General features: G+C 40.6%; 1 protein-coding gene across 2 annotated transcripts in view; it reads right to left on the bottom strand.

Annotated features, from left to right (window-relative positions):
• Positions 1-13,121, bottom strand: part of LOC111861774 (GTPase-activating protein CdGAPr) — a 182,413-nt gene that overhangs the window by 41,488 nt on the left and 127,804 nt on the right. The window lies entirely within an intron of this gene.

The raw sequence follows: 13,121 nt of genomic DNA, 5'->3' as shown, positions 1-13,121 counted from the left end.
GTTTTTGGACAGCAGACGAGAAGACAAAAGGTTCTGGACAGAAATTATCCAAGTTCAATCCCCTCTTAATTTCCTCCTGAATTAGGTTTTCATTTGTTATCATCGTTCCCAAATATCTGAACTGTGCCACATTTTCAAAACATCTGTCAACTATCTTTATGTTATGATTTTGCCATGCATTTTGGTGATGAGACAGCAACATATACTTAGTTTTCTCTGTGTTTACTTCTAGGCCAAACTCCTTACTAAGGTAAATTGAAGTCTGCGTGTTTCTTATGGTATCTACATTATCACCCAGTAGATTCATATCATCAGCATAGACCAACAGATGATGTGTCCCATTTAATTTCAGTCCCATCTGGTTTTCCTGGACCTTCCTAATTGCATATTCTAAAGCAAAGTTGTAAAGCAATGGCGATAAAGCATCTCCTTATATCAAACAATTCTGGATAGAGAAATTATCAGTCAAATGTTTACCTATACGGACTTTATGATACGTTTTATTTAAACACATTTTAATCAGCCTTACTAGTTTCATGGGTACTCCAAACTCTATGAGAATATTGTACAACACTTCCCCCTAACTGAATCATAGGCTTTCTTGAAGTCTACAAATAGCTGATGTACTGTCTCATCATACTCCCATTTTCTCTCCAATATCTGATGAATGCAAAAGATCTAATCTGTAATTGATCTCTTACGTCAAAACCCACACTGATGATACCCAATAATTTCATCTATATATGGACTTAACCTTAAGAGAAGAATATTGGATAATATTTTGTATAAAGTTGATAGCAGTGATATCCTTTGATATTTATTGCAGTCAGTTTCATAGTCCTTCTTGCGAATTGGTATAATAATAGACTCCTTCCACTGATCAGGCAATTTCTCCTTATGCGAAATAGAATTAATTACCTTATGGATCTTAGAATGTAATATTTCGCCTCCTGCATGAATAAGTTCTTCCGGAATTTGATAACGACCTGGCGATTTATACCGTTTCAATTTTGCAATAGCACTTTCAACCTCAAATGGGCTAGGATCAGGTATTAACGGCTCAGCTGTATGCACTTCTATCTGCCTAACATCACAGTGCTACATTTACTGACAAAATTTAATTTCGAGTCACATCGGTCCACTGGTTTTACCAAAAGTTCTGTCATCACCTACATGAATTAAGAAAAAACTGAAGTTCTAATGAAACCAGCCACTAGAGCTAATTAACAATAAATTTGTCCTGTGCTTAATTAATTAAGCTCTATGCCATGAAGGCGTATGAGGGGAGGACATACAGATCCACATTTTCTTGACTTCGGCAGTAGTTAGAGGTCAGTGGTCAGCTTCAGTCTCCAGCTGCTTTAGCTTCCGGGAAAGAGCCCCCGGTAACCACTGTATAGGAGGTTGGGAATTATCGATAAAAGTTACACAAATTACATTCTGAGGTAGTCTTTCAAGCGTCCAATGTCAAGACATACTTTCGTATTCAATGAAATTTTAGGGTTTGGGGTTCTCACAGTGGTGATTATGAAGAGTTCTATCTTCTTGGATATAATGTTATGTAGTTCGTGGAAAATCAACTAACATTTCAGTGGAACATGTTGTCTCCACCTTCAGGATCAAAGCCAAACAGAGCTTTCAACCTGCTTCATGCTGCTTTCTTGCTTGGGTTATTCTTCATGAAGATGGGGGAGACATATTCCTCTGAAACATTGGATGATTTTCAAAAGGATACACAATATTATATCCGAGAAGATATAACTCTTCAAGAATCTCTGGAAATTAAAAATAGTCCAAATGATCTATATTCTCAGTATAACCAATAAGTATCCTAGATGACAGTTCCCAAATTCTGGTCACCCTGAACTATAAACCTTACAAAAAGAGTGTAACTCCCCACAACTGGAACAAGCAACAGGCACAATTTGGAGGCCGTAAGTTCAACGCCTCTTTCCTGGCAGCTGTCCTGACTTTATTTTAGTCTGGTTTCTTCATGCATATGCTATGGTATTACCTTAAAACAGATTACGATCTCTGACACTCCTCACCGATCCTCACCCCTTTACAATACATTTTCACATGTTTAATCTCTATTAGGTCACAGTAAATATATGAAACATCAAAATGAAGTACCAACAGGAGGAAACTAAAAGTTATTTTAACCACTGTATATTCAACTACTGCTATGTATCTAAGGCTGCATACATCAACAGAGAAAATCTGAAGTACTGGCTTTTCGGTTCAGGCACATTTAGCACCTTGCGAAAGTGTAAACATAACAACAGCTGTTACTACAACTGATTAGTGGAGAGCATCACGGGGGTACTGACCATTCACATCAAGGAGCTGCACAATTTTTTAATTTCTTGATTTTAGCAGTACTTAACTGCAAATATTATATAACTGCTTGTAATATATATAATTATGAATGATACACTGGAATTACAAAAAGCAGTCATCAAGATTCCACTCTGGGATCTCCTGAATATGACGCAGGAATGGGGTTTTGATGATGGTGTATAACATGCAGAATTGCTGGGTTTTTGGACTTTGCTCATCATCCTGTATCCCCAAACCTAGAGAACACAACGTAGTAGAAACTGGATTTGTTTCCATCCTCAGGTGAGGGGGAGACTCCTACCCTGTTGGGTCCCTTAGAAAGAATTAACCTCAATCACGGAGTATGTGTCTACTCCTTCAACTGAGGATGGAACAGATCCAGTTTCTAAAACGTTGTGTTTCTAGTTTTTAGAATATCGGACGATGGACAAAGTCCAAAAATTCTGAATGAAGAAGGAACATTAATTGCTACATCACAATATTCAGTGTAGATATACAAGAAAATGGTGTAACTACAATTTAAGAATTTCTGATCTCACCAAGGCCATTCCATTGGTTCACAAAGGAATGACTCCAGTAAAGTTGTAATGCATTTTTAAAATCAAGTTATTAATGTTACAGTTAATTTATATTAATTACACATATTCATGGAGTATTCTGACCAACCACCAAGTCTTTTTCAAGAACTTTCAAATGGGATTAATGCTGACACTTGGTATATGTATTACAGAAATCTAATTCATCCCCGAAAATAAAAATTGTAAACAGACAGCACTGGTTTAAATCCTGGTTATTTTCTTTTATTTGGTCCTGGTTATTTCTCTGTATGTTTCCCCCATTTCTCATATCGATCAGCGACAAAAGTGTAATGCACAAATACGCATACTTCTCCAGCATGTCCCAGAGGAAAGCAGGTTCGGAAATAACCCACAATATACCGACTCTGGTATGTTTGCTTCCACGCTTAATTATATCGGAAACCGCAAGTCTTATAAAACAGAATTTCTTTTCACAAAATAAATCTTACTGAGATAATATTAAAAAAACATGAAGAACTATCAAACTCTTCTTCTAGAAGACAAACATTTCCTGTTCGCCTAGTGAGCTTGCTACAGTTTTCCCTTCTGCTCCTTATATGGAGCAGCTAGAACATCTGAAATATACCTTTCCATTTCTGCATATGTAATTCTCGAGCACCATGAGTGAAGAAGGTACTATATTCCATAATGCATCAACACTTTGTTTAGGCCTCAAATGTTTTAATCCATACAAAACAATGGGTAGTAAAAAGGTAAAGTTATCCTTGTAACAGGCCATGGAGGCCCATAGGGTTGTGAGATGTCGAGGGTCCCAAATTTTCTAGACAATCGGCTCACAGATGGCGATGAGGCCAAGCCTTCCAGACAAATGCCAGGATCATACCTCAAACTAGTCCACAGTTGTTTCCTTCCAAATATTTTATAATTCTTCACTCATTAATTATTGGACCATTCCACACAATATATTTTAATTAAATAGATATTTAATATTTCAAAACAATCTTTTCTTGGCCGTTTTAGCCTAATTTCCTTATTTTGAAAAGAGGGCTTATTTGCTCACCTTGCTGTGTGAGTCTGTGTATCCAAACCCCCCCCCCCCATATTTGTTTCTTTTTCTATTCGGTCAGTGTCATATAAAAGGAAAGTAAGGGATTAATTCTTGCCAGAACATCTTGTTGGTTATACCATTTTATTTAAACTTACAGGTAGCCTGCCAAACCTTTACAGACATTTCTGCAATCCTCACCCCATCTAAGAGACACCAAATTAGCTAAGTGAGTATTTTATCACTATAGCTAGCTATAAACCTGTCAAGTGGCTCAGTTTCCTTATTTGCTATCCACTTTACTGCCACATTACAGGATACGCCATATCAGCTAATGATAGCAGGCAGTTAGAGGTTTACTCACACAATAAACTTTCAATCCAATTTACACTCCTCTCCGCCTTTCACTTCTTTGTGTACACTCCAGGGTAAAGTACCGCGATCTCTATTCACTTCGTCACAAACATTCACAAATGAGTCTGGTACACATTTCACCGTGATTCAAAATGTGGATGGCCAGTGGTCTGTGGTTCATTTTGCAATGCTACCACCGCCTCTCATAGGCAGTGGTCAGAGTTCCTGGCTACAGATCCAGAGATCCAGGGTTCGATTCCCGGCGCTACCAGATCTTCTGAGAAGTAGTGGGTCCTGAACGGGGCCCACTCAGCTTCGTGAGGATAAATGAGGAGCTGTTTCATGGAAATAGCGGATCCGGTCTACAAAACCGAAATTAAAGGCCGTGGGGATTCGTTTCGCTGACTACGCGACACCCTCTATCCGCTAAGGTTGGCGCTAACTTCGTCGACAAGTGGCGGTCGCTCGTTTGGTATAATTCGCTTGAGGACTACAGGCCATGGGGTTTGTTTGTTTGTTTTATTTAATATCTTCTTGCAAATGGCGGTAAGGTACTGTTAACTATTCCACAAAGTGTCCCTTTCTCTTTCTCCATTAACTATTCAGAATCCTCAAATCTAACTCAATGGAGCTGGGTCCTTCTTGAGAAACCGCAAGTCCTTCAGCTCAAGAACGTCGCCAACATTTTATGGAAGCCGAAGATTCATTACCGTGTTCACAAGAGCCCTCCACTGGTCCCTATCCTGAGCCAGATGGATCCAGTCCATACACTCCCATCGTATAGAAACTTCAAAACTCATCCATCGACATAGAATCTCCATTAACCATCCAGAATCCTCAAAACTAACTCAATGGAGCTGGGTCCTTCTTGAGAAACCGCAAGTCCTTCAGCTCAAGAACGTCGCCAACATTTTATGGAAGCCGAAGATTCATTACCGTGTTCACAAGAGCCCTCCACTGGTCCCTATCCTGAGCCAGATGGATCCAGTCCATACACTCCCATCGTATAGAAACTTCAAAACTCATCCATCGACATAGAATCTCTGCAGACTAAACATCACTGTTAAACGTATGATTCAAATTAAGTAATCAAACACAGGTTATGGTCTCCTGGTGTGTAACGTCTTATAATTCGGAGGGAGAGTCCGACCTTTCAGGGCAATATATCACCTCCAGCTTCAGAAGCGGTCAGTAAGCCAAGACAAGAGGCAGCAGGAACCTAAACTGAGCCTGCCGAAGGTTTCTGCTGGTGTATTTGCTTGGCATACTCTTCGACCCTGACAATGGAGGCGATGTTCCTCCGAAACTAAGGGCCCTCTTCGAACTACGCAGCGTTACAACGCAATCTTCATAGTAACCGTCGTGAGAACTTCGTCTAAAACGCTTTTCAATTAGACGTACATTTAATTAAATACAAAAGTACTTCATTTACACATTCATAAACAACATCGTGTCATGTTAGGCCAACATAACCCAAACTCATATTTTGCCTCTGTTGAAACTCAACAATTATCAGGATGTGAAAGACTTCAAATTCAAACTCTCATGTCCTTTAGCAATTTTCATGTCAAGGAATCTCTCCATGTCAAAGCACTGTGATAAATTTTGCATCAAGCTGGCTTAAAGTAACAGACTGTTAGCCCTATGTCCAATCCCCATGCTGCAAGATCGCCCATTCTTGGCTGCTTATTCAATATACTCTCCCCTGTGCTCCAGACCAACCGACGGAGGCACAAAGCCCTCGTAACATGAGATTCATCTATATCTGATATAGAATATGGGGCAAAGATTCATCACATAAAACCTCTGCTACCTTAACGTCGACTTCGCCTCCACATTGGCAACAAAATCATCGTGGTATAAGCAGAACATCTGCAGTGTAGGAAATGTCACTTCTCAATCACACACAGAAGGTCAATGCACGAAATGTTACTATCGATATTTTGGTCCTAGTAATTTAAACCGGATTTTCCGAACACTGTAACGAACCTTTCGGTTATACAAAAGGTGGAGAATTTCTATCAGATAAGCTGAGTTGTGACAACTGGCTCATCGAGAAAGACTTGCTCCGTGAAGTCCATCATTTAACAATAACACAGTATATCACTTACAGATGAGATAATTATAAACACAGTGATAAACATCTGATTTCCGAGACCTCACTGGCAATAAGATACAGTAAACAATGTAAACCACACTTCAGCATTTCATTAAGCTGCAGATGCACCATCACAATTCTTCTAGCTTGTTCTTGCAAAATTCTTGTACAATATGCAAAAAAAAAAACATGACAGAAGACGGGGTCGGGAGGGAGCGGAAGCAGGGCAAGCTAAAGCTACTAAACAACAAAACGTGCAAATGAAAGAAACTCGCGTCATACTTTGTACTGAGAACTGAGTATGCATTCTTAATCCTTGCTTAAACTTTTTAATTCTTTCAAATGCCCATAAGCTTGTCACTTCCTCTCAGTTGTCTCCACTTGAGAAGCCGGAATTTTAAGAAAATTCTCGAATACAAATTTTTCTCTGGTTATCTGATGTGTGGCAATGCGAAATCAAAGCAACTGTACCCATCAAATTGTTCGCGGATAATGTTATATTTTAGCGTCCTGTTGCACTGATTTATGTCCATGATTTATTCCAGCAGGCCCAGCAGTATAACACACGCAGTCACAGGAGCAAGACACAACACAAAGCACAATTCACACACGAAAGTAGGAAGAGTGCTCCGATAGAAGAGGATAGGTGTGACTCGCGTATTGAGATGCGACGTAGGGATAAAACACCCTGAACAGTTTTAATATTTTTAATATTTAATATTTATCAATATATATGATGAACATATATTTTAGTTATTTTAGTATGAAGACGGCAAGGCATGCAGTGAAATAGTTTAACGTAAATCAAAAAGCACCTGAAGATGGCACCTTTGTGCCGAAACATGTAGTGCGGGAGTGAAGAGTGAAGTGGATGAGTTGTTCGCGGATTTAAATATTACGTTAAAGCTACCAATAGACATTTTATTTAAACTGATTAACGGAACAAATATTGAAATGCTAAACTATGGACATTAAACTATATAAAATGTATCTCATACACTCAAGAGTTTCTGACATTACGACATCTTCCGGTAATTCACGATAATTATAAAATTCAGCTACATAATCAAATATCATAAGATATCCATGGTCCAAAAAGCTTTGTGTTAACTTCTGTGGCTGTGATTTTTAAGTTTACCATTATTACTCACTCATGGAGCTGAGCCCTTCTGGAGGAGCCACCAATTCTGCAGCTACTCAAGAATTTCCCAGCATTTTATGGAACCCGAAGGTTCATTACCGTGTTCACTGGCCCCTATCCTGAACCAGATTAATCCACTCCATACAATCTCATCCTATCTCTCTATCCATCAATTAATTCTTTAATCATCAGCCCAGTAACGGAGACTGCTTTGCTCAGGGTATGTAACTGTACAATGACATTATTCTTATCTCATCTTCAGATACAACTTACATCGAATGCTGACGACAATCTCTGCTGTGTTGTGTGACAGGGACGCACCTTGGTTTTCATTTTGTCTACCTTAATATTTCAGATTATTCAATATTAATTTTCCATGACAAAATGTCTTTTTTAACCTATTGCTGCATGACCCAATATTCTAAATGTCAGCGCTTGATGGAGATGAGTGCTTAGATTTATGTTCCAGCTGCTTCATCCCCAGTATTCATTGAATGGGAGGACGTACAGGGTGAGAAAATATTGTAACGTGTTTATCCCTATCCATCCATGGCTCTACAGTCCTTTTGTTGAACCTTGGTCGCTTCTTCAGTTTCCTAATCCTGTACACAGTCAACAGGACTCCCTGGACGGGGCATCAGCCCGTCGCAAGGCCGCTACCTACACATAACAACAAAAACAGAATAAACGCATACTGACATCCGTGCCGTAAGTGGGATTCGAACCCATAATTCCAGTGTTCGAGGGAGCGAAGAGAGTTCATGCCTTAGACCGCGGCATTTTCATCCCTATTGGTTATCAATTCTTGGTTCTGCCCATTGTTTTGCTGAATGAACTACTCAGGCTCAATCAAGAATATTATCTAGCTCATGGATCTGGAGATATTATTTCAAAGTTGGCACTAACTTCGCTGACAAGCGGCGGTCACTCGGTCGGAATAGTTCGCTTGCGGACAGAAACCACGGAGTTTGTTTTTGTTTTTTCACCTCTTCACATTTAGAATACGGAATTATGGGATGTCACTTTATAGTTTGGTTGGTTAGTGCCAATGTTTCGGAGGAACCTCCTCCTCCACCTTCAGGGTCTATCTACCAGACTACACGGGGTCGCATCTCAGAAATCCGGGAGTTTAGTATTCACGACTGGGAACACTTCAGATTTCATATTCTTAATATATAAAACTTGGTGTGGCCGCGCCATAGCTCAAGCGGTTAGTCGCTGGCTTCCCACAGCGGCGGCCCGGGGTCAATCCCGGGTCTGGTCAAGTGGGATTTGTGGTGGACAAAGTGGCGCTGGGGCAGGATTTCTCCGAGTACTTCGGTTTCCCCTGCCAATCTTCATTCCACCAACTGCTCCACAGTCACCCTCACCTATCATCTGGGGCTGGTACAATAGATCAGAAGTGGCCGCAGTACAAGGAATTTAGTCCCATCTGGCTAACAATAAAAAAATAACACTTGGTGTTATCACAATTTCCGAACTATGCAGTGTTACTTATTCATGAGAGACTGAAAATTTTCAGTTACTGGTTCTCCTCTGTCACATCAATTACTCATGTACCACTCAGTGGCTGATTTCACTACAAACAAGTTCAAAAAGAAACCCTAATGTGAGATGCCTTCTCAAAGCATTCTGTTAGAAAAACTGCATACCAATCGACAGCTTGCAAACATGCTAAGTTTTTTCATAGGCATTTGTCTGCGAGCTATCTTTACACAGCGCAGAGCAGTTCAGACATGAAACGCGTTTGTGATCCCTGGCATAAAAATGTTTTTTATATGCCTAGTTAAAGCTATAATGATAGCCATACACCACTTGTTCTTCCTGTTAAAATATACAAGTGCTGCTTCTTTCCTGCCAACTTCTTCGTAAAATAAACACAGACATAATTTCTTTAATTTTAAAAAATATACTTCTTGTGGCTACAGATGTTTATATACAGCTGTTTAACATGTCCTGTTCTGTTCTCTAATGAGCTATATGTAATTTAATTAATTAAATTATTGAAAATTTACAACTATCATTATTTATGGGCCGCGCCATAGCTCAAGCGGTTAGTCGCTGGCTTCCCACCGCGGCGACCCGGATTCGATCCCGGGTCTGGTCAAATGGGATTTGTGCTGGACAAAGTGGCGCTGGGGCAGGTTTTCTCCGAGTACTTCGGTTTCCCCTGCCAATCTTAATTCCACCAATTGCTCCACAATTACCCTCACCTATCATCTGGGGCTGGTACAATAGGCCAGAAGTGGCCGCAGCACAAGGGACTTAGTCCCACCCCACTAGCAATAAAAAAAACATTATTTATAAAATGAAGAAATGTGCACTAATAATTTAAGTAAAGAATGCAGCACCAAGGGCAAGATAGGGGCGTGTTCTTGTGACAAGCACATCATAAAGGCTTACTGAGGCGCAGACTTCTATCATAATGCATTCCCACCTCAGCTCAAGAAGGACACAAGTAACAAACATCACGCTGTGCGTCTTGTACATCCAGGGAGGAAGTCTCCAGTGCTTCGTGCATAGCTGGGATAAGACTCAGAGCCTCTTTCAAAACGGTAGCGAAGAGAAATATTCAAGTGCCCCAGGAATTAAACCACAGTCATACAATTCACAGCTCATCAGTTTACTGATCAGCTGTCATGTGTGGGTGAAACTAACAGCTTGTACATCAATCTGACCTGCAGATTTTCTGCAAATATATATTAACAAATTACTTGCTGCAAATGCATGCTAAAACGTCAGAGGGTTATGAAAATTCCTTCGGTATAGCGACTGGCTACGGGTTGGGCAACGGAGGTGTCGGAGTTCGAGTCCCGGTAGGATCAAGAATTTTCTTCTCCATGTCGTCCAGACCGGCTCTAGGGCCCACACAGCCTCCCCGGGGGTAAAGCGATCGGAGAGTAAAGCTGACCCCTCACCTTCAACTACTGCCGAGGTCAAGAAAATATGGATCTATACACCCATTCCCCCTACGCCTTCATGGCGTACTGTTTAATTAGTTAAATGCAGGGATAACTTTACCTTTAGCTTTATATCGCGGTCTAACATGCCTTTTTCTTTTCTTTCCTGATTTATGTATTCAAAACAAAGAATTTAGTTCTACGTTTTAATGGATAGGTGTAATTTATGTGAAAGAGAACAAGGCCTCATAGTAAACCATAATATTGGGATGTATCAATATAATAATAGTAATATGGCTATGTACGTAGGTTCCAGTAAGCATGGTAATGAACCCATGGGTTTCAAAAGAGGCGGGGAATCTGACTAGATAACCGACTATTCCCTTCTCAAGGACCTTGCTCCATGTAGTAAGTTGTATCATACGTTAGAGCAAACTGCCCGCTGGTAAAAAGGCATGCCATTACACATTATGAGAGACATTACAAGCTGAACAGCTGGGTATCAAGCATGTCCATTTTAAATTGTGGCTCCATCTTTATATTCATATGGCAGTTACAAACCTAATGCCATAACCCGGGGAATTCTTACAAGGACATATATACTTAATTTGCACTTCAGCACAAAACAATACGTTTCTGTTGAAATTCATACCGGTTAGTTTCTAAACTACGAGTAACTCTGTGGCCTCCAGTCCGAAAGCTAACTATACCGACCGAGCGACCGCCGATTGTCGGCGAAGTTAGTGCCAACTTTAGCGTATAGAGGGTGTCGCGTGGTCAGCGCAAAGGATCCCCACGGCTGTTAATCTCGATTTTCTAGACAGGAGCCGCTATTTCCTTGAAACAGCTCCTCAAGTATCTTCACGAGGCTGAGTGGACCCCGTTCCAGACCCACTACTTCTCAGAAAATCTGGTAGCGCCGAGAATAGAACCCGGGCCCTCTGGATCTGTAGCCAGGAGCTCTGACCACTAGACCACAGAGACGGTCAGTTTCTAAGTCAAACATTTAGCAAACACAGCTACTATTAATGTTGGATGAAATATCAGGGGCTAAGGAAGGAGCAGGGGCTTGAATTCTGACTGGTTACTAACACAATTAAGTATAAGAAACGACTCGGAATCAAAGAGTAGCATACGTGGGGGATTTTACCTGGGATGGGGCAGGCCAGTTCTGTGTGTGAGGGGGGGAGAGAAAATTTCCTTAAAAACTTAAACTAATCGGTTTACGGCTCTTTCTACTAATTACTTTAAACTATTTACGACAAAAGTATAACATTTTTTTAAAATATTTTAATTCTCGGTACATTTCAATTTTGATCTCTTCCTTAAATATCAAGGGGTGGGGGGAGCTAATGTCTCCCGTGCGATACCACGTGGTAGAACAGTCTTTTAGTGTACGTTATCAAGTAGATGCAAGTGACTTGTTCATCTGGTTAATATGTCAATCCAAAATATTTCATTTTTATAATAGGCAAAAAAGTAAATCTATCCCTGTAACAGGCCGTGGAGACCCATAGGGTCGTGAGACGTAGAGGCTGTCAGCCTTTACGCGCCAGCAGACCGCCCGTTATCCCCCAGGAATATTCGTGGTACTCATTTCTGTTAGACGATGAGTCGACCCCAGGGACATAGCGCGGCTGGAAGGCTCAGGTCAATTGGAAATTCTAATAACCTCATCTGGACTCGAACCAACGACCTTCCGACTTCTAGCATAGTGCCTCAACCAACTATGCTACCGCGTGCCCCAATGTAATAGGCACAGAACATTTTAATCTAAAGTTGTAAATATTTTTCCAGATTCAAATATTATAATGTAATAAATATTTGATGAGGACTCAAACTGTAACAGGGAAAAATAAAATTTAAATAGGGCCCATACTATTACCTGAACGGTATTGTCAATTGTTTCAAATACTCACAGTATAGTCTTGGCCACTTAAGATGGCTACATGTACTTATTCACACCTCACACTTCGGACAACAGATTAAAGGATCACATGTTAAATCTGACGAGTATGTGTAAGATAATAAAAATTAAGTTTTCATGAGGACATCCACTACTGTACGCCCTCGTTATAACGCGGCTCTGAACACGACTCCTGATATGATAAATAGGAAAAGGTAAAACTGTCCCTGTCACTCACTCACTCACTCATGGAGCTGAGCCCTTTTTCAGAGGCCGCCAATTGTACAGCCATTCAGGAACTTCACAGCGTTTTATGGAACACGAAGGTTCATTACCGTGTCCACAAGAGCCCTCCAGCGGTCCCTATCCTAAGGCAGATCAATCCAATCCATACCATTCCATCCTATCTCTCTAAGATGCATTTTAATAGTGTCCACCCACCTACTTCTTGGTCTTCCCAGTGGTTTCTTTCCTTCTGGTTTTCCAACCAATATCCTATATGCATTCCTCTTCGTTCCCATTCGTGCTACATGCCCTGCCCATATCATCCTCTTTGACTTGATCATTCTAATTATACTTGGAGAATAGTACAAGTTATGAAGCTCCTCATTATGCAGTAAAGTTGTCCCTGTGCTTAACTAGCTAATCACTACGCCATGAAGACGTATGGGGGAGTGGATGTACAGATTCACATTTCCTTGACCTCAGCAGTAGCTGGATATGAGTGGTCAGCTTCACGCCCCGGCCCCTTTACCCCCAAGGAAAAAAGCCCCCGGTACCTATTGGATAGGAGGATGG

Source organism: Cryptotermes secundus, unplaced genomic scaffold, assembly GCF_002891405.2.
Source record: "Cryptotermes secundus unplaced genomic scaffold, Csec_1.0 scaffold413, whole genome shotgun sequence".
Taxonomy (NCBI): Eukaryota; Metazoa; Arthropoda; class Insecta; order Blattodea; family Kalotermitidae; genus Cryptotermes; species Cryptotermes secundus.
Note: the sequence above shows the minus strand (reverse complement) of the source record. Positions and strands in the feature narration are given on the sequence as shown.